General features: G+C 45.5%; 1 protein-coding gene across 6 annotated transcripts in view; it reads left to right on the top strand.

Moving 5' to 3' along the window:
* The window catches only part of LDLRAD4 (low density lipoprotein receptor class A domain containing 4), a 465,509-nt gene that overhangs the window by 68,830 nt on the left and 373,610 nt on the right, over nucleotides 1–23,069 (top strand). Inside the window, exon 1 of one of the 6 annotated variants that reach the window (XM_077270141.1) lies at nucleotides 142–300. The exons of the other annotated variants lie outside the window; for them this stretch is intronic. The gene's annotated coding sequence lies outside the window, so the exon portion shown is untranslated. Of the gene's footprint in view, nucleotides 1–141; nucleotides 301–23,069 lie in introns of those variants that run through there. 6 annotated transcript variants of the gene reach the window in all.

The raw sequence follows: 23,069 nt of genomic DNA, 5'->3' as shown, positions 1-23,069 counted from the left end.
TCACTGTTTGTAATGACTCTGTATGAGTTTCATTTTTTGTATTAGAGAACTGAAATTAACTTTTTGATCTACGATAATTTAGTGAGAAGCAGTTGTAGAAGATACCTAAAGTCTACTTGATTGGTGCAAGGAACTAAAATGAGGTTCATGGCTCAATGACTAGGGAACTGTTCAAGACCTGAGTGGAGCGCTATAAACTACTATAGAACTTGGGGCCATCTGCTCTGGGAGGGCCTTAGATAGACTTCTACAATCTGGATAAATGCGCAAGTCTAAGTCCTGCTTCTGCACCCTCATGGGGTAAGTGACTGCTCTCCAATTGCGGTCAGTATACAAACTTATATGAACAGTCTGAGCTGGTGGAAGCAGGAGTTGAGGGCTTTCTGTAGAACTCCTGGCAGCATTTAAAAGGCTTTTCAAATGAAAATGGCTAATCCGACTATAGGATATATTCTCAAGTTCACCATCTACCTGGAGACCTGACAGACCTGCTGTTATACTACAGTCACTTTATACATCAAATTCCCCTAGTACCTCTGGTAAGTTTTTTTTAAATGTACACATGGTAGTTCATCATCTTAAATGGATTAAATTGGCACATTCATATAAAAACAAACCACTTTGCAATTCTTGCAATTTAAAAATTCCCCTTTTCTCAACGACTTAAGGAGTTTTCAAACTTTTACAAAAGGGCAACTAGATTGAGCCGCCTCTGCAGTCAAGCAGCAATGGCCAATCTTTTAGGCAAAGTAAGAGCTAACCATGTTTTACTCTGGCCAGACTGCTGTATTTGGCTAGCTGTTAGCATTGGCATAAAGGCCAGGTACCATGCTGCTGGTACAAACTGTCAATGAAGTAGGAACACATTACATCAAGCCTTCCACCACCAACTATTAAGTGAACCTGTCACCACGTTTGGCCGATATAAGATACGGCCTCCGCCTTTCAGGGCTTATATACAGTATTCTATAATGCTGTACATAAGTCCCCCAATCAACCTGAAAGATAAGAAAAATAAGTAGTATTAGTTTATTAATGGTTAACCATTAGAGCAAAAATCAAATTTCATTGGACAAACCTGATAACAGTATTTTTTTCAAAGGTTAAAACCCCCCCAAAATGTCCTGTTCATCAAAATGTTTGGAAACTGTACAATTTTGGTTATAAAGAACTGACTGCAAATTCAAAAAATTACCTTTTTTTTTTTTTTTAACGAGGTCACCATTTACTGAAATCAAAAGCATCTTAACATCTTAACATGTTAAGTTAACATGGGACCCCTACTTTGAGATCACCTTCACAATCCTTGCATCCATTGAACTTTTTTCAGATTTGGATAGTTTCTGCTTGAATTTGGGAGGCAATTATGACATTCTGTTAACACCGCTTCTGTTCTGATGGAAAGTGCCTTCCACCCTCACAAATATTTTGCTTTAGGATGCTGCAGAGGTTCTAACTAGGATGGAGTCTGGGGAGGATGGTGACTAAACCAGCAGTTTCTCTGCTTTTGCGCCTATAAGGGCCCATAACAGGTATTTGCAGCATGAGATGTTTTGGCAAGCATGAAGATGCCTTTGCTACAAATGGCAGTTTTGTGCCATGGAAGAAAGTGGTCAGTTAAAAACTCTATACTTTGCTGCAGTCACTTTCACACCTTCAGGGATAAGGTGCCTACCTGCTCTCTTCCCAGGAGTCTGGCACAAAACATGACTCTGCCACATCCTTGTTGACGTCTGTCTTGTGGCATGGTGGCCATCTACTCCTCCATCCATCAGGACTATCAAGGGTTGGATGGCACTCCTCAGTAAGCATGACTGTTTTAAATTTAGTTTTCTTCTGTGTGAGCCCATGGTCGGTATTTTATGTCAGTGTTTTACGTCGGTATTGGACAGTCAAAATCGAAAGTGAAACAACCAGAGGAAAAGTTTAATAAAAATACGTGCACCACTTCATTTTTTCAGCACCAGCAGCTTCAAATACCTGTTTGCTGCTCTGTAATCTAGCAGCTGCTTTTAATTAATCCTAAGAATTTATATGGCAGATACCTTCTTCATTATGCCTTAATCTATATGAACCGCTCTGCTCTGTTAGCCACAAATCTCTTCACAGTACAATTGATCAAGCTTAGAGGTTGTCCCCTATTTTTACATTGATGCCCTATTTTAAGGATTGGATGGGGTCCGGCACTCTGTGCCCCGCCGATTGCTGGTATCAGCACCAGCCGCCGGTTGGCAGTGTACTTGTAGTGGCTGGGGCTTGTTACTGCACATTCGCCTCCTATTGTATAGGAGGAGGATGTGTAGTACCCTGCGGCAGCCACTACAGACAGATTGCCAAGCTGCACAAGTAACTACTTCAGACATTAACAATGCACAGCAATGTAATAGTGGACAAGCCACTAGGTTTTCATACCTAGAGCAATGTATTGGACAATTTGACATTTTTCAGCAGCAAAGAGCTTTTTTTTTTTTCTTTTTTCTCCATATTGCTTTAAACCTGTGGCCTGCTTAAGTGTGGAATGTCCTCTTTTTAATTGGCAGGGGTCCATTTACTGCTCTGCTGTTACAGGTAAACATACCTTCACCTCCCCCTATGTTCTATGTTTGTACATCATCTAGCATGTGGTCAGTATACTGATATACATAGTGGCACTAATCTTTATATCCTATACTATGCCCTATATTTGAGCACTACTATGTGGCCAGTATATTAATTCATGTATAGTGACTTCTTAGTCAACTCCGCTAGGGCCTATCTACATTTCTTAGGTTAATATACCTCTTTATTTTGTTTATATACATTTGGTAGCCCCAGTGTATACATGACATGCAGCACTGACCCGTGCATTTCCATTTAGCCCATATTATGGAATATTGTGCATTTTAGCATTTTGACTATTATTTGCTTGAACTATCTATAGACATTGTTTGTATTTATTGGGCTTCATCTATTAGGGAACACTTTATGTTGAATAGGTGTAATTATATATGTATTCCTATAGCAGACAGTATATTTTCTGTCTTATGTTTCTCCACTGTATGTCATTTGGACTTTACTAGAATTTTTAATGTGTTATCAATAAAATTCTTCTTTTTAATTGGCATAAAGCTTCCGCTTTTGTTCTAATTTTTGGATAGTTGCTTTGCTTTGGAAGTGCCTGTGATATAGGCTATTGTTTGGGATATGGAATGTCCTCATGTAGTTTACCTTTTTAAGGGGTCTTCTAGTCTAGCAGATTGGAAAAATGTATTTTCATGTATTTAATGTGGAAATTTTATCTGCAAGACAATATAGCTAGATTAATAATATTGTTATAACACCTTCTTATAGGAAGCCGTATCCGGCATGCGCTTGGTGCTTGGACCGCACTGCGTCCAATGGAGCATTGTCGGCTTTCTGTGCATGTATGTTTTCTTAACTTTTGGTTTAACTTGCCCAATAGATGTTGTTGTTTTTTTTTGGGGCTTCATTTTAAAGTCCTTAGTAGTATAACCCTTAGATCTCTGGTCAGTGTGAGAATATTGCTAATAGGATGATTTGCTGGAACATTGTGTCGGAGCACAAACGCAAAACGAATCGCTTAACTCTGTCATTTGGACTTGAGCTCAAAAACATCCTCATTGGGAATATAGCTACATTTTCCAGGTCACCACCTGACAGCACACTGGAGGACGTCCTTCTTAGCCATGATGGGACAGGAAACACGAGAGGTTAAAAGGACCCTCCCCCTACCACCCTTCAGTGTTTTTCCTGTCCCATTATGGATAGGAACGGCGAGAGGAAGCTACCGTTCTGTGCGGGGGGATGTGGATCGGGGGGGCTTTGCCTCACCCTTCCCTCCATAAGGCGCCCGCTGGCCGACACCCGACCGAGGGTCCCTCTGCCTACCAGTGTAGCGCTGCTCCTGGTATGAGGATCGCTTCCCCCTGCCGGGGGCTCTCGATCCTTCCGTCACGCCCCCTGGTGCATGCGAATCCCAGCGGCGGCCTCTGCTGATGTCGGCGTCTCCATGCGGCCGGCATGGGGATGGAAACCCTCGCTGCACCATCCTCTCTTTCCGGCCGCGCGTCACTTCCGGTTTGCGGCTGAGGGGGGCGGGCGGCGTCTCTGCAGGCGGTAGTGAGCGCGGGAGCGCTGTACAGATGAAAAGAGGAACAGAAGTATAAAGGTATGTGCAGGGGCAGTAAGCGATCTCCAGTGCAGTAACATGGAGGACGCAGCTAGAGCAGAGGGGCAGGAGTCCACAGCGCTAGTAAGTAGAGCAGGGCTCTTTGTTATGGATATCTTAAAAAAAAAAAAAAAAAAAAAAAAATGGGGCATTATCCTAGAGTTTGTTGTTTTCTATAGGCTGCCTCATTACCTGAAAAACCGTTAAAGAAACCTGGCAAAAGCAAGAAGTGCCCTATTTGTGCAGCCAAGCTGAAAGATACCTGGCAGAAACCCCTATGTGAAGCATGCACCTGCAAAATCATAGGAGAGGAGCAGGCTTCTCTTATGTCAAATATGAGAGCCATGATAAGAGAGGAGGTCCAGGCTTCGGTATCAAGTCTGGTACTACCGCAAGCCTCACCTTCAGAGAGACCGAGCAAAAGGCAGAGGGTCGATTACTCTTCAGGAGACTCGTTATCTGCGGTATCGGATATAGGGGAGGAAGAGGAGAGCAGAGACCCTCCAGAGAGAGGGAGGAAATACTTATTATCCGCAGCAGACACAGGAGAACTGTTGGAAGCTGTACGGCATACTATGCAGATTGAGGATCCACAACCATCTTGTTCGGTTCAAGATGAAATGTTTGGTGGCCTGCGCTCACAAACTGCGATGGTGTTTCCTGTAAATTCCCATATTAGATCCATGATTTTGGATGAATGGGAGGAGGCGGAGAAGAGATTGACTATTCCTAAAGATTTCCGACTCCGCTTGCCGTTTGACCCGGAGGATGTTAAGGAATGGGTCGATGTTCCTAAAATAGACATTCCATTGGCGAAAGTGTCCAAAAGAACCTCAATCCCCTTTGAGGACTCTTCCAACTTAAAAGAGCCCATGGACAGAAAGGCAGATGGACTTTTGAAACGGGCCTGGGAAAGTTCTTCGGCGGTTATCGGAGCTAATATTGCAGCAACATCAGTGGCTCGCTCCATGGACCTGTGGCTAAATGATCTTCAGGATCAATTAATAGCCAAAACTCCTAGAGATACTATCCTGAAATCTCTGCCTCTGTTAAAATTGGCAACCACCTTTTTAGCAGACGCGTCCGCAGAGACTGTTAGATTTGCGGCTAGAGGGCAATCTCTCTCTAATGCAGCCAGAAGAGCTATCTGGCTCAAAAGCTGGTCGGGTGATATGCACTCCAAAAATAAATTATGTTCCATACCCTTCTCTGGGGGCAGGGTCTTCGGACCAGTCCTCGACGATATCTTAGAGAAAGCCGCAGATGTAAAAAAGGGGTTCCCCGAAGAAAAGCCTAAAAAATTCCAGCCCTTTCGGAGACCCCGCTATAATCAGAAACAGGATTACAGGGGTAAAGGGAAGCAAGGTAGATGGAGCTACCAGAAAGGGGGAGATAGTAGACCCAAAACCAAGGACTCGAGTTACTCAGGTCCGAGGTCCAGCTACCATAGAAAATGACGCCATCAGAGTAGGGGGTCGTCTAGCCGGATTCCTAGAAGGTTGGAGGGAAATAACAACGAGTCCTTGGGTGTTACAAGTGGTGTCCCAGGGGTACAAAATCGAATTTTCCTCCCTTCCGCCCGAAAGATTTCTGGTGTCCAGTACACATCTAAAATCATCGTCCCCCATGTGGTCGGATATACAGGACCTCCTAAAAATGGCAGCAATTGTTCCGGTCCCCTCTCAAGAAGAGTACAGAGGTCATTACTCGAATCTCTTCTCGATAACAAAACCATCAGGAGAGTCGAGAACAATTATAAATCTGAAGCACCTAAACAACTGGGTGGTATACAAAAGGTTCAAAATGGAGTCGATTCGGTCTACCATTCCTCTGTTGGGAAAGGGTATGGTGATGTGCACTCTGGACCTAAAGAGTGCATATTACCATGTTCCCATTTACTTAAACCACCAAAAGTTCCTGCGGTTCGCGGTAAACATGGAAGGGAAAATCTATCACTTTCAGTTTCGCTGTCTCCCCTTCGGCCTGGCGTCGGCTCCCAGAGTTTTTACAAAACTTATGGTAGAGGTAGTCGCATATCTGAGAAATCAGGATTTGTTGGTAATCCCTTACCTAGACGACTTTTTGGTAGCGGCAGAGTCAGTAAACCAGCTCAGGATCAACTGTCAGTTCCTCATATCCACTCTAGAGAGTCTCGGATGGATCATAAACTGGGAGAAGTCAGATCTAATACCAAAATCCAGAATAAAATTCCTAGGAGTCATGCTCGACTCGGAAACAAGAATGTCCTACCTTCCGGAAGACAGGCTAAAGGGTATAGTAAAAAAGGTCCATCTTTTCTCGCGAGGCCGAAATACGATCAGAGACGGGATGATAATACTGGGGCTAATGACGGCCTGTATCCCTTGCGTGAGATGGAGTCAGTTTCATTCCCGACAGCTTCAGCAGGGAGTTCTGAAGAGCTGGAACAGAACGCAAAATTCTCTAAATCAAAGACTAAATCTTTCTTTTCAGATCAAGAGGTCTCTGGTATGGTGGACTCTCTCCAAAAATCTCTGGCTGGGAGTACCATGGCTCCAAACTCCGAGTGTGTCAGTCACGACAGACGCAAGTCAGGAAGGTTGGGGAGGTCATGTCCTGGGAAGATATTTCCAAGGTCGCTGGGAAAGAAAGGACCGCAAGAAGTCATCAAACCACAGAGAGTTGCATGCGGTTTGGAAGGTCTTAACGGCGGCACAACATTTGCTGAAGAACAAGCATGTAAAGATCTTCTCGGACAATACGACGACCGTAGCCTTCCTTCGACACCAGGGGGGCCCAAGACATCTGGCATTGCAAGATCTAGCAGAACAGATCTTCAAGTGGGCAGAGAAGTCGGTGCGGTCAATCTCGGCGGTACATCTGGAGGGATCCAAGAACCAGTTGGCGGATTTCCTGAGCAGGAAAAGTGTATCCCCTACAGAGTGGGAACTAAACGACGAAGTATTCAGGGATCTTTGTCATCGTTGGGGGAAGCCGGCTGTGGATCTATTTGCTACAAAGCAAAACGCAAAAGTCAAGACCTTTTACTCCCTAAACCCCTGGGAAAGCCCAGCTGCGATCGATGCCCTGTCACAGCCTTGGAACGACGGTCTTCTGTATGCGTTTCCACCTCTGGCATTGATTCCAAGAGCACTCAGGAAAATCTGCGAGGACGGGGCCAAAGTTATCCTCATAGCTCCTCACTGGCCGAAACGAAGTTGGTTTCCAATGCTAAAGAGATTATCAGTGGAAGAACCCTTCCGGTTACCAGACAGAGAGGATCTTCTTCTACAAGGTCCAGTTCTACACCAGAACCCAGGAGCGCTTCAGTTGGCAGCCTGGATCCTGAACGGAAGGTCTTGAGGGCAAAAGGTCTTTCAGATGACGTCATTTCTACCCTTCAAGCCAGCAGGAAGCCGGTGACATCTGCCATCTACACAAAAATATGGAAAACATTCTGTGGATTCTGTGGGAAGATGACAGTTGATACTGACCATCCAGATATCCCAAAAATTCTTGACTTCTTGCAGTCAGGATTTCAGAAAGGTCTTAGACCAAGTACATTAAGAGTCCAGATAGCGGCCCTAAGTGTATTTTTTGATTTTTCTTTATCTACTCACCCCTGGATTAGTCGATTCTCTAGAGCAGTCCAGAGGCTAAGGCCATTTATTAGGAAATCAGTCCCACCGTGGGATCTTAATCTGGTCCTGAATTTTCTCTGTGATCAGTCCTGGGATATATCGGGAGACATAGACATCAACAAACTCTCTCTTAAAACCGCGTTTTTAGTTGCGATCACATCGGCAAAAAGGTTGGGGGAACTACAGGCTCTTTCGGTACAGAACCCGTATTTACAGATCTTCGATGATAAAATAGTACTAAAGCTTGATCCGGCCTTTCTCCCTAAGGTCGTTTCTGATACTAATATGAATCAGGAGATTGTTTTACCGTCTTTTTGCCAATTCCCTAAAAATCAAAAAGAAAGATTTTTTCATAACCTTGATGTAAGGGAATCAGTACTCAGGTACCTTGATCTATCTAGACCCTGGAGACAGGACAATAACTTGTTTGTTCAGTTCAGAGGTTCAAATAGGGGGAAAAAAGCGTCTAAAGCGACTATCGCACGGTGGATAAAATCTACAATTGATTTAGCCTACAAAGCTAAAGGTCTAAATTCCCCGGTTAATCTTAAAGCCCACTCATCTAGGGCCATAGCCACATCATGGGCGGAGAAAGGGGGGGCTACGGCAGACCAGATCTGTAGAGCTGCATCATGGTCTAATCTTAGTACCTTTTCTAAACACTATAAACTAGATGTAGTTTCGCCTCAGTTGGCTTTTGGTAGGAAGGTACTTCAAGCAGTGGTCCCACCCTGAATACCATTCTCCTTTGGTATTTCTCCAGTGTGCTGTCAGGTGGTGACCTGGAAAACAGTAATTAGACTTACTGGTAATTGTATTTCCAGGAATCCATCCTGACAGCACTGTTAGTTCCCTCCCTATGGTTTGATCTTTATACTTATGTGATGTAACATTTGTATGATTGATTATCTTGTTGTAATAAAACTTGTTTTTGCATCCATCCAGATGTGTTACTTTGGAAAAACACTGAAGGGTGGTAGGGGGAGGGTCCTTTTAACCTCTCGTGTTTCCTGTCCCATCATGGCTAAGAAGGACGTCCTCCAGTGTGCTGTCAGGATGGATTCCTGGAAATACAATTACCAGTAAGTCTAATTACTGTTTTTAGCAATGCTTTTAATTATATTTATGCAAATTCTTAAAGTGATGGATGTGATGGGAATGAGTATTGGACCGCAAGCGGAGATGTACGCACTTACAAGCTGTTTTGTCACTCGGAGCGACGTTAGTCTGTCTCTCTGCAGGTATTTCATGAGCACGGTAAAGGATAACTATGGTGCTGAAATAGCTGATTGTAAGTAAACGTGTCTATGTAATTGGTACAAAAAACGTAACACTTTTTTTTTTTTTCTTCTCAAGTACAGTATGTAGGTACGATATCTCCAAAACCAATTGGTTAATTGAGAATTGAGTCGGCTTTGTGCACACATTTTCAATATAGTGTCGGCCTCCCGTATCACATTGAAGCTAAACGTGTGGGGTGTTTTTTTTTTTTTTTTTGACAAGTCGCCAAGTGCAACAAAAATGGATACTCAATTTTTTCCATCATACATGACGGCACCACGAGAGAGAGGGGATCCGCCCATCAAGGACAGGAAACCTTCAAGATAAAAGGGGCGGCTCCTCTCTCCACATCAGTTGGTTTCCTGTCCTTGACGGGGAACCCTCAAGATGGAAGACGTCTGATGAAGATGGATGACGTCTGAAGATTGAAGAGGATGCCGGGGCCTGGGTCGGGTGGATTTGGGCAGGCGCTGGTCTGCTGCACCCGTCACCAGGTACCCGTAGTCGCCTCGGGGGTCAATGTATACCATGCCCCCCCTGAGCGAAGCATGGCCACAGCCCGCGAGGCGAACGCCCGGGTGAAGTTCCTCCACGGGGGCCGCAGGTGCGCTTCCCCCCCCTGTCGAGTTGAGAAAAATCCTGCCTGTCCACGGGGGTCACTTTATGGTGCCCCCCCTGTTGACCAAAGGTGGCCATGCAGCCCGTGAGGCACATCGGTGCCCGGGCTAGGTAAGCTCCTCGGTGGGGTTTGGGGCCCTCCCTGTTGAGCGTAAAAAAGCAGGTCTCCCCCCCTTCCTCCCCTCCTCCCTGGTCGGTACCTGTACAGAGGAGCGGTTTTGGAGCGGTGTCCGCTGAGAAACATCTGCTTGTTGGGGGTGAGTGCGGTGCATCTGGCTCCTGAGGTCCGTGGCGTGGACATTTTCCGGCGCTGCAAGCTCCTGCTCAGTCGGCGTCAGGTACCCGGAAATGGCAGGTACGCGCATGCGCACAGTACCCAGCGGCAGCACTCGGAACATTATAGAGGTGCTAAGCAGCAGGGGGACTGAAAGAGGCGGCGCGCACCGGAAGTGGTAACCGGATGCGCGCCTGAAGCACAATACAGAGCGCGCACCGGAAGTAAGTCCGGGTGCGCGCGCAGGGCTCTGCCAGAGGCAGGATCAACCAGGTAAAATGGTGGATTGAAAAGCGCGCACCGGAAGTGGTTGCCGGGTGCGCGCTGGCATGATTATACAGCGCTGGCGACGGCAGGATCAACCAGGTGATTGATTGCACATAGAAGCACCGGAAGTGGTGCAGGCACGATCAGCCAGGTAATCATTCAGGACAGGTGCGATTATACACCTGATCACTGAAGCAGCCAGTAAGGCAGGATCAACCAGGTGATTCATTAGGAAAAAAAAAAAAAAAAAAAAAGTGAAACTATTTAAACAAGCCAGAAACGCTGCCCTGTGTCACTAAAACCAGGCCAGGTTGAAGGTGACTACTCTTGCTAAGTGTTAACGTGTATGATGGAGAGTCTTTCACCAGAGCATTTGATGCCACAGCAAGAGATGCAGGAGAGGCGGTCTCGCTCAAGCGAAAAGAGCCAGTCCCGCCATGGCAGCAGCAGAAGCCACTCGGACAGCGTGCGGACGGATCGCCGTGCCAAGGAGGGGTCCCTAGTCTCAGTGGGAGACATGGAGAAATCCAGCCAACCTCCGGATCCGGTACCCGTACTTTGAAAGCGTCCGAGTGGTGAGTGATCTGCGAGAAAGTCCAGCACGCTAATGTCTGTTCTTTTCTCTTCTCTTATCTCCGTCTCTCCCCTCTTTTCTTACATACATTGCGGGGTGGAGTATAGGAGGTCCCCAAAAAGCGTCAGGGGAAAACTAAAAATAAGGAGTGCCCCTTATGTAAAAAACCCTTAAAGACATCTTGGGGTAAAAGACTGTGTCAGGAATGTATCAACCAGACTGTTGCGGAGGAAACACCCTCCTTTACGGACAGCCTAAGGTCCCTGATTCAGACCGAAGTCTCTAGGTCCGTAAACGCATTACAGACAGCTGACACAGATGCCAGATCTAGGGACAGATCCAGCCCTTCAGTAGGATCCCAAAGAGATTCCTCGGGGTCAGAGCAGGATTCCGATACAGGCCGCTGCTCTGATAGTAGCTCAGAGGAAGAAGACATCTTTCCAGCAGAGGCTACGGATAGGCTTATTAAAGCTGTTCGCTCTACCATGGGGCTGGTAGATGAGAAGGCCAAAAAGACAGCCCAGGAACTCATGTTCATTGGCCTACAAAAGAAAAAACGGAGGTCATTCCCTGTTAATGAGCAGCTACAAGAACTAATTAAAAGGGAATGGCAAAAGCCAGAAAAAAGGTCCCAGTTAACTACCTCCCTAAAAAGAAGGTACCCTTTTGAAGAGGAGGCGTCCTCATCTTGGGACAGAGCCCCAAAAATTGATGTGGCGGTCTCCAAAGTTGCCAGGAAATCCTCCCTGCCATTCGAGGACCTAGGTTCTCTAAAAGAACCTCTGGATAGGAAGGTGGACAGTTCCCTGAAGACAGCTTGGGAAGCCTCAGCAGGAGCACTAAGGCCAGCCATCGCGGCCACTTGTGTAGCCAGATCTCTTAAAATCTGGATAGACAACCTGGAGGAACAGGTAGAGAAAAAAGTTCCCAGGGAAACTATCCTGGAGGCAATACCAACTATGAAAGCAGCGGCGGTGTTTCTAGCTGAAGCATCAGCGGACTCGGCTAGGCTGGCAGCAAAGTCAGCAGCGTTAGCCAACACAGGACGCCGTGCCGTATGGCTTAAATGCTGGCCAGGAGATACTCAGGCGAAGATGAAGCTCTGCTCTTTGCCTTGTGAGGGGAACTTCCTCTTCGGACCGGCTTTAGACGAGGTGTTGGAGAAAGCCGGGGATAAAAAGAAGAACTTCCCGAAACAGCCGTTTCAGCCCTTTCGTCGCTCCTTTCGGAGAGGTCAAAAATTCCGGAGACAGCAGTACAGAGACCGAGACAGGAGCAACCTGGACAAGCGACCCAGGGGAGGAAAGGGCTTCTATTTCGGCAAGTCCCCCAGAGACACCAAAAAACCCTCCCAGTGACGGTCCTTCTCAGGTGGGAGGGAGGCTCTCTCACTTCCTTCCAGCCTGGGAGAGGATCTCATCCAGCATATGGATCCGGCAGATCGTAGGATCAGGCCTAAAACTAAAGTTTCACCACTGGCCTCCAAGAAGGTATATGCAGACCCCAGTACAATCCTCTCAGGAGAAACAAGACAGTCTGGAAGGAGAAGTAACATCACTCCTAGACAAACACGTCTTGGAGGAAGTTCCTATAGAGGAAAGAAGGGAAGGATTTTATTCCCCTCTTTTTCTCATAAAGAAACCAGACAACTCCTGGAGGACAATAATAAACCTAAAAGGCCTCAACAAATTTCTTGTAATACCATCATTCAAGATGGAGACCATAAAATCAGCGGTGAAACTTCTCTATCCCCAGTGTTACATGTCCGTCCTCGACCTCAAGGACGCTTATTATCACGTCCCAATCAGACAACAAGATCGTCGGTTTCTCAGAGTGGCAGTCCAGATGGGGTCCCAGCTGCGTCACTTCCAGTACAAGGCTCTGCCCTTTGGGATAGCAACAGCCCCACGGGTATTCACAAAGCTGATAGCAGAGGTCACAGCTCATCTCAGAGAAAAAGACACTCTGATAATACCCTACCTGGACGACTTCCTGATAGTGGGGAAGAACTTTTCTCACTGTCAGGAACAGGTCAGGATAGTGATGGACACTCTTCAGACACTGGGATGGCAACTAAATCTCAAGAAGTCCAAACTGGAGCCAGCTATGGTCCAGAATTTCCTGGGGATAACGGTAGACTCCGTGGCACAGGAGTGTCGCCTCCCAGAAGGAAAAGAGGAAAAAATCAAACAAATGATTATGACCACTTTAAAAAAACCGGAAATGACTTTAAGAAGGGCCATGTCGGTGTTAGGATCCCTAACCTCCTGCATACCGGCAGTAAAATGGACCCAGTTCCATGCAAGAGAACTGCAATGGTGTGTGTTGCAGAACGACCAGGAACTTCAGGGGCAGTTAGAGCAGAAGCTCACTCTCCCACTCTCTGTGCTCCAATCTCTCAGATGGTGGTTACAGATAGAGTCATCCCCGAGAGGAGTTCCCTGGACATTCACAGCCTCCAAGGTGATCACAACAGACGCCAGTCCGTGGGGGTGGGGAGCCCACTCAGACACACTATGGGTCCAAGACCCCTGGGCTCAAGAGGAGAAAGATCTATCCTCAAACGAGTGGGAGCTCCTAGCAATAGAAAAAGCGCTAGAGAGATTACTTCCTCACTTGGCAGGGCATCATGTGAGAGTCCTATCGGACAACCGAACAGCGGTCGCATACGTGAACCACCAGGGAGGCACCCGCTCTCGGGCTCTGATGCACGTAACCACAAGACTCATGTCTCTAGCCGAAAGGCACCTCCTGTCATTATCGGCCCTGCATATCCGAGGCGTGGACAACATAAAGGCAGACTTTTTAAGCAGGAACCACTTGAGGCAAGGAGAATGGTCCCTAAAAAAGTCCGTTTTTCAACGGATAGTGCACATGTGGGGAAAACCCAAGATAGACCTCTTTGCCTCAAAAGTCAACAAGAAAGTCCAAAAGTTCTGCTCCCTGAACCCAGCAGACAGGCCGTTGGCAGTAGACGCCTTCAGCATAGAATGGACGTCAGGACTCCTGTATGCCTTCCCACCGATATGTCTAATCCCAGTGGTTCTGAGAAAGATCAGGGAGGACAAGGCCAGGGTAATTGTCATAGCTCCCTTCTGGCCGAAAAGACCGTGGTTTTACTGGCTGAGAGTGATGTCAGTGACGGACCCATGGGTTCTCCCGGAAGACCAGGACCTTCTAACGCAGGGTCCCTTCAACCACCCGCAGAACTCCGGGCTTCATTTGACAGCCTGGCATTTGAGCGGTCGTTACTAGAGAAAGAAGGGTTCTCAGCTGGGCTAATATCCACCTTGCTCAGCAGCAGAAAGCCAGTAACGACCAAGATCTATGGGAGAATATGGAAGAAATTCCTCTCCAGCTCAGGGCCAATACGGGAAGGGGAGGTCCCAATAGTGGCAATACTGGAGTTCCTGCAAAAGGGCTTAGATCTGGGGTTAGCGGTTAGTACCCTCAAAGTACACATTTCAGCCTTAGCAGCCCTATTTAACTGTGACCTGGCAAGTAATAGGTGGGTGGTGAGGTTTGTCCGAGCCTGTAGTAGAGCTGACTCTGTTCCATCTCCTACTCCTCCACCATGGGATCTAAATCTAGTGTTAACAGCCCTGACGGAAAGCCCCTTTGAGCCATTAAATACAACTTCTGATAAAATACTAACATTAAAAACAGCTTTGTTAGTGGCCCTTACATCAGCCCGTAGGGTGGGGGATTTACACGCGTTGTCAGCTGACCCCCCTTACACACAAATCATGGACGATAGGGTTGTATTAAAATTAGATCCGGCATATCTCCCCAAAGTGGTATCGAGATTTCATAGGGCTCAGGACATAACCCTACCCTCTTTCTGTTCCAATCCCAGTAACCAAAAAGAGGAGAGACTCCATTGCCTAGACGTTAGGAGATGTATCCTACAGTATCTAGAGGTGACAAAATCCTGGAGGAAGCATAGGGCTTTATTTGTTTCGTTCCAGGGGTCAAGGAAGGGCCTTAAAGCCTCAAAACAGACTATAGCTAGATGGGTGAGAGAGGCCATTATTCTAGCGTATAGTAGTGCAGGCAAGGTTGTTCCACAGGGTCTGAAAGCCCACTCCACGAGGGCCATGGCGACGTCGTGGGCGGAGAGAGCAGATGCTACCATCGACCAGATTTGTAAGGCGGCCACTTGGTCCTCTCCGTCTACGTTCTTTAAACATTACAGGCTAGACCTATCTGCTACCTCTGATCTCACATTTGGGAGAAGAGTGTTACAAGCAGTGATCCCTCCCTAAAGAGAATACAATCTCTGTAACTCTCTCGTGGTGCCGTCATGTATGATGGAAAAACACGGGTATTACATACCTGGTAATGTGTTTTTTCATGAGACATGACGGCACCCTTATATTCCCACCCTTTTGATCACGTCATTAGTTGGGTGCATTATTAGCATTATTTGTATTATACACTCCCTGGGATATCGGTGAATAGAACCGTATAGGATGTATTATTTATGTGTACACTAACCAGCGGAGTTCCTCTCGTACTCTGTAAACAACTGATGTGGAGAGAGGAGCCGCCCCTTTTATCTTGAAGGTTTCCTGTCCTTGATGGGCGGATCCCCTCTCTCTCGTGGTGCCGTCATGTCTCATGAAAAAATACATTACCAGGTATGTAATACCCGTGTTTCAGCATGACACCATCCTCCCCATCGCCTCCCCAATTCTGGTACCGTAAATGGGAAGATCATAATTATGGTATCTTTTGGCTTTCTTGTTTCAGACAAGTACAATAGCTGGGGTCGTAGGCACTGTTCACCACTTTTTTTTTTTTCCCTTGCAAACTTCACTGCATTTTTACAGTACTTATTACAGTACTTATACTGTACAGGTGTCTAGACTAGAAGACCCACTTACCGTAAGTGTGCTCACCTGGCAAACTAATGATCACAGGTGTTTGGACCCCTGAACTCTATCTGTGAGCCCTGAAACACTATCTAAATACTATCTGTGAGAATATTTTGAAAATAAGAGGACCTTCTATGACGTTTAAATCAATTTGCATAATTTTGTATATTCAGTCTCTCCACTAGTGCAGTGTCCACTAGATTCATCAACTGGCCAAACCTGGCGAAGTTGCAACAAGCGTGACTCATTTATCAAGCCGTGCCTAAGCTAATTTACAGCAATATTTTGATTGTAGTGCCCACATTTTGACATTTTAATGTCACAGAAAATTGGTTCAATTTAAATGACTTTTAATGGGAGCTTTTAAAACATTGCATACAATATTTTAATGGTGGGCTGGTTTACCAATAACTGCATGTATCATTTGTGTTATAGAATGGCGGTGGTTACAATATTCCACTGTAGAAGATTTGTTTTGTTTTTTTTAAACCTCATTACTGCATATTCAGAGATTGCCCGTTGCTTAGTCATAAGATTATAGTATTTCCATCTCAATAAACCCGTTGGCTAAATTGAAAATAATTTTTCTTCCTACGTGATGACTAGTGAATGAGGCGGGTGGAAATATCTTCTCTCCTTTAGGGGCAGTGACTGTCGATTTTAGATTTGTTGTTAACTAGCTTAATATACATGATATATCTCTGACCTTTAGCTGTTTTATTCAGTGCAGAGCTAATTTTCTAGGATTATGCAGACATTGTATCTATAGAGAGCTTTTGTTTTTCATAGTCATTGTTGCATGGAACATTGCCTCACATTGTCCTTTAGGATCTGTGTCGCAACTGATGCTGGGTGGTACAAGCCTTGTATATCCCCCTCCATTATGTCTCTGCTTTCAGAGGAGAACAAGCACAAGACTTCTGGTGTGAAGTGACAATATCCAGCTAGAGCAGTGTTTCTCAACTCCAGTCCTCAAGACCCACCAACAGGTCAAGTTTTCAGGATATCCTAAGAATTAATGGTTGAGCAGGTGATGAAATTATCACCTATGCAATACTAAGGAAATCCTGAAAACATGACCTGTTGGTGGGTCTTGAGGACTGGAGTTGAGAAACACAGAGCTAGAGGAAGTGGAGAGATAGTTGACCAGTGATGGAGGCAGTGTTTCCCATGGTGGCTCAAGGGGTATGACTAAGGGGTATTACTTTTAACATCCTGGGTAAGAAAGGAATCACCCCCACCCCCCTTGGTCAAATGCCCCAACGACGTCTCGAAAGACAACAAAAAAAGAGAGCTTCCATGCAATTATATAAAACCTTGGTGACTAATAGTGTTTTATCATTAAAAATAAATTATATTAATATCTTTTAACCGTTTTATCGAATGTGTTGGTCAAGCCGAGTAATGTATCAAAATAAGAAAATGTGGAAAAAGCTTTTAAGGGGAGCAGCTAGGGGAGTGGAAAGGAGGAGATGGGAGGGTAGCTTACTTAATTTCTTTCCAACATCAAACTGAGTAATCTGCCTGTGATGGAGGACCAGATTTGTCTAGTCTTCATATTGGTACTCCTTTGACAGGTTCACAGTGGGAGGTGTAGGCAAGTCTGCGTTTATGGGTAATATGGTTTAGAATGAGTATAGAGAAGCGAGTGCCTGGAGTGTAATGGTTTAGGTGGAATCTGTTCAACTGGATTGACTTATGGTGGTTACATTCAGGGCTGTGGAGTCGGTAAGCCAAACCTGACTCCTCAATTTCCATGACAGACTCCAACAAAATGGACTCCGACTCCACAGCCCTGGTTACATTACTCAATAACATTGAAATGTTTGAGCTGCAGGTATCAAAAGAGCTCTTAAAAGGGGAAACTTTTTTTTTTTCCTTTTCTCTTTTGTGGGTTGCCCCACAAATGTGCTGAAGGTAAAGAGAATGGACAATGGAGTATTTACAGGAATCTTAGATTAAGTGAATAAGACACTATAGGATTCAAACTGTGATATTTTATTCCTCCTAACTTAACAAAGGCCAATAAGTGGCATTTTGGGGCTTGTACATTGAACATGCAGTCTGATCTGTGGATAGTATGGTATAGAGCAGGTATAGGCAATTCCTTTTCCCAAGGGTTCACATGAGACTGTGGAGGGACGAACCAATAAGCTAAAATTAATTCTGTTCTATTAATGAAGTCTAATTTGATTTTAAAGGGAATCGGTCATCCCAAAAATCATATAAGCTAAGGCTACCGGCATCATGGGCTTAAATACAGCATTCTGTAAAGCTGTAGATAAGCCCCTGATGTAACCTGAAAGGTAAGAAAAACCGGTTAAATTATACTCACCCAGGAGTGGTCCCGGTTCGTTTCGGGTCCGATGCAGGTGTACTTTGACTGCCCTGTTGAGGGCAGAGCGAAGTACTGCAGTGTGCAGGCGCCGCGCCACTCTTACCTTTCCCGGCACCCCTTTCCCGGCACCTGCGCAGTGCAGGACTTTGACTACTGACGGCGTTCCTCTTGCACGGATTTTAGCACCGGCTGGGACTTCCATTTCCTATGTCTCTGCAACTTCCTTGACCCTCCCCCCTCTTTCTACTGTACAAGTGAGGATTAGGGTTGAGCGACTTTTACGTTTTTTAGGATCGAGTCGGGTTTCGTGAAACGCGACTTTCTCAAAAGTCGGTTCGTGTGAAATCGGCCGATTATTGTGAAAAGTCGGGGGGCCGACCGAAACACGAAACCCAATGCAAGTCAATGGGGATATATATATTTTTTTGGGTCTCCCTCTCCCTCTCCCTCTCCGATGGCGTTTATACCCCCACCCCCTGTGACGCCGCACAAAGCAAGACGAGACCTATGTCATCACGCTGCCCACACTCCTTCATTGGCTGAAAAAATGGCAGTTAAAGCGTCATACGAAACGCGACTTTGGTGCGAAGATCGCCGACCGCATGGCCGATCCCACACGGAGATCGGCTCAGGTTTCACGAAACCCGACTTTGCCGGAAGTCGGCGACTTATGAAATTGACTGATCCGTTTCGCTCAACCCTAGTGAGGATTGATAAAGACCTGGAGCAAGGGTCGAAATGTTACCTCTGTACTTTGTTTTTTTTTTTTTTTTCCTCTTGTGGTGTATTGTGATAAAATGTAAACACTTTTTTTTGCAAAATCCAAAGACTTGTTGAGTGCAGCTGTTACTTTTCTCGGATATGTTATCTGGATTAATTCCAGGTTCAGCCTGCACCTAATTTTTCAGACTGAGTGCACGTCATTTACTTTCTCATCCACCACCAATATAACCACCGCTGTCCGCATCCAGTGGGTGCAGTGTGTGGTGATTGCGGGCGGTGGAGGACACAATGTGGCCCGTTAGCCACTTTGGTTCATGTGCTGGACTAAAACAGCCAGAGGGCTGAATGTGACCCCCAGGCTGAACTTCAACCAGGTCTAGTATAGAGAAAAATCTAAGCAAAATGATAAGCTTGTTAAAGAGTCAGTATAACTTCTTTTTTTTTTTCTTTGAAATCCCTGGGGTTTGCATATAGTAAGTCTGAGTAGGAACGCCCACTGGACTCATGGGGAAGTCGTTAATCATTAAATAAGACTGCCCACTGGACTCAAGCATACAAACACCAGCGATTTCAATGAATGAAATTCAAGTTTTACCTTTCTTACAAAAGTAAAGCCTAATTGGCTCCTGCTGTAATACAGCATCCTGCCTGCAGATCAGATACCAGTAGGAACATGACCGGTTTCCCTGTAGTAGCAATCTTGGTAAAAAGGTTTCTAGATCTGGCTCTGAAATTGCAAAATGTGAAATGGTGATCTAGAAAGCAAATTGTACTAATTGTTTTTCAGGATTCTGAAACCGTGTCTTAGTCTAGTAATAAGAACGGCATCGGCTTTCCTAGAAAGCGTGCACATTCTTTACTGCAAGCACTTTCAATGTAGAGTAATTATACTGATATGTTTGCAGCCCGTCATGTTCCTGTCAGTCTGTAACGAATGCCCTTTTCTTGTCTGGCTGCTATAAATTCAATCTTTCCTTCCAACTACACTGAAAAAAGATCTGCAAATAAATTGTACCAAAAATGCCTCTAGGGCATACCCAGATCATCTTTGGCATAGATTCCCATGTACTCAAACAAGTGTTCTGCTGCTAGGACAAAGTTATAATGCAGAAGTCACATCCATTTATCAAAAAATCCTACTGTGCCAAATTTGTAAATGAGTTTTTTAATCTAGAACTGTTTCTTCAAGCAAATTCTGACACTGCTTAAAGCAGTTTAGATATTTATTACTAATCACACTTGAGGAGCAACATGTAAATTTAAATACATGAAAATTAGAAATCATGCAGTTCCCAGTGACTCTAAGGCTATGTTCACACTTTGCGGTTTTTGCTGCGGATCCGCATCAGTTTTCCATGCAGGGTACAGTACAATGTTACCCTATGGAAAACAAAAACCACTGTGCCCACTTTGCGTACCATGTCAATTCTTTCTGCGGATTCCGCAGCGGTTTTCCACCTGCACCAATAGGAAAGTGCAGTTGGAAAACCGCAGTGGAATCCGCAGTAGAAACCGCACAAAAAACCGCAGTGAAAATCACCGCGGTTTTGCACTGCGGTTTTTGCAAATCCGCAGCGGAAAAATCCGCAGTGGAATCTGCAACGTGTGAACAAGCCCTAAAGATGGCCATAAACATGATGGGTTTCCTTAGCAATTTCTTCAGGTCTGTTTTGTTACCTAAACTGCATTAGTAGCATATGTCATGAAGCCAGCACTCCCAGTAAGGTCTGTAACACTAAACTTCCCAACACATCACAAAATGTACTTTAAGCCATGCATGTATAGTGCCATATTACAGCCAAGTGGGATGCGCTGGATCCTGGAATAGTCCAGCCTCCGTGCCTATTGCACCCATCGGGGTTTGATGGGAGACAACAAGCTAAAGCAGAGTGATGATGGTGTTCAGCCAATCTGCTATTTAATGAGGCTAATCGACCCCCCCCCCCTTTTTAACCCCTTAATCCCATATGACGTACTATCCCATCGAGGTGGGCCTTAATTCCCACCAACGGGATGGTACGTCATATGCGATCGGCCGCGCTCACGGGGGGAGCGTGGCCGATCGCGGCGGGTTCTCAGCTGACTATCGCAGCTGACATCCGGCACTATGTGCCAGGAGCGGTCACGGACCGCCCCCGGCACACTGCGATCAAACACGATCGCAGTGTTCCGGTGGTATAGGGAAGCATCGCGCAGGGAGGGGGCTCCCTGCGGGCTTCCCTGAGACCCCCGGAGCAATGCGATGTGATCCAAAATGGCCGCGGGGCTGCATTCGGGTCCTGCAGGGACTACTTCGGGTCCAGAGCAGGCGCTGGTAAGCTTGCAGCGCTGTAAGTCAGATTGCTGATCTGACAGAGTGTTACAGAGAGCGATCTGTAATGTCCCCCCCTGGGACAAAGTAAAAAGGTAAAAAAAAAAAATTCCACAGGTGTAAAAAAAAAAAAAAAAAAATCCTAAATAAAGAAAAAAATAAATTTTTTTATTCCCATAAATAGATTTCTTTATCTAAATAAAAAAAACAATAAAAGTACACATATTTAGTATCGCCGCGTCCGTAACGACCCAACCTATAAAACTGTCCCACTAGTTAACCCCTTCAGTGAACACCGTAAGAGAAAAGAGGCAAAGCGCTTTATCATACCGTCGAACAAAAAGTGGAATAACACGCGATCAAAAAGACGGATATAAATTAACAATGGAAGTAAAACAAACAGTTTAGACCGCACCAACTCCTCTATAAATTAGCTGACACTGCTCACCTGCAGTGGAGGTCTAGTCTTTAGATTCCGGGTGCTGTAGCCGAATAAACAAATGGAATAATCCGAAGCAGAAGAGAAAAGAGATTTACCTGTCTTGGAAGATCGGTGAGTGCTGCCTCTTCTCTTCTGCTTCGGATAAATAACAATGGTACCGCTGAAAACATCTTGTCCCGCAAAAAACGAGCCACCATACAGCATCATAAGCAAAAAATAAAAGTTATAGTCCTCAGAATAAAGCGATGCCAAAATAATTATTTTTTCTATAAAATAGCTTTAATCGTATAAAAGCGCCAAAACCATAAAAAAAAATGATGAGATATTGCTGTGAGGCTATCTAGATAGCACACTCTGCGGCGTGCTCTGCGGGTTCTCCCGCAGCGGAATTGATAAATCTGCAGGGCAAAACCGCTGCGGTTATCCCTGCAGATTTATCGCGGTTTGTTTTGCGATTTCCGCTGTGGGATTACTCCTATACTATTGATGCTGCATATGCAGCATCAATAGTAATGGTAAAAATAATAAAAATTGGTTATACTCACCCTCTGATGTCCGGATCTCCTCGGCGCTGCACGCGGCGCTCCGGTTCCAAAGATGCTGTGCCGAGAAGGACCTTCGTGACGTCACGGTCATGTGACCGCGGTGTCACCGCAGGTCCTGCTCGCACAGCAACCAGACCGGACGGCCGCGTGCAGCGCTGAGAGGTGAGTATAGCATCATTTTTTATTTTAATTCTTTTTTTTTTACACGATTTGCTTCCCAGGTCTCCTGTCCACCACCCCAGGTAGCAACCGCACATTATCCGCTTACTTCCCGCATCGTGGGCACAGCCCCATGCGGGAAGTTAGCGGTTCAATGCATTTCTATGGGTGCAGAATCGCTGCGATTCTGCACAAAGAAGTGACATGCTGCGGGTTGTAAACCGCTGCGTTACTCAGGACAAATTGGACAACTTTTGGGGTCCAATTTATTCTGTTACCCTTGTGAAAATACAAAACTGGGGGCAAAAATCATTTATGTGAAGGAAAAAAAAAAAAAAAATTTTTATTTTTCACGGCTCTGCGTTATAATCTGTAGTGAAACACTTGGGGGTTCAAAGCTCTCAAAACACATCTAGATAAGTTCCTTAGGGGGTCTACTTTCCAAAATGGTGTCACTTGGGGGGGGGGGGGTTTAATGTTTAGGCACATCAGGGGCTCTCCAAACGCAACATGGCGTCCCATCTCAATTTTAGTCAATTTTGCATTGAATAGTAAAATGGCGCTCCTTTCCTTCCGAGCTCTGCCATGCGCCCAAACAGTGGTTTACCACCACATATGGGGTATCGGCGTACTCAGGACAAATTGTTCAACAACTTTTAGGGTCCATTTTCTCCTGTTACCCTTGGTAAAATAAAACAAATTGCAGCTGAAATAAATTTTGTGTGAAAAAAAGTTAAATGTTCATTTTTATTTAAACATTCCAAAAATTCCTGTGAAACACCTGAAGGGTTAATAAACTTCTTGAATGTGGTTTTGAGCACCTTGAGGGGTGCAGTTTTTAGAATGGTGTCACACACACTTGGGTATTTTCT

This window comes from Ranitomeya variabilis, chromosome 6, assembly GCF_051348905.1.
Source record: "Ranitomeya variabilis isolate aRanVar5 chromosome 6, aRanVar5.hap1, whole genome shotgun sequence".
In the NCBI taxonomy this organism is placed as follows: domain Eukaryota; kingdom Metazoa; phylum Chordata; class Amphibia; order Anura; family Dendrobatidae; genus Ranitomeya; species Ranitomeya variabilis.
The sequence above is the reverse complement of the archived record's forward strand: the minus strand, read 5'-3'. Positions and strand labels throughout refer to the sequence as shown.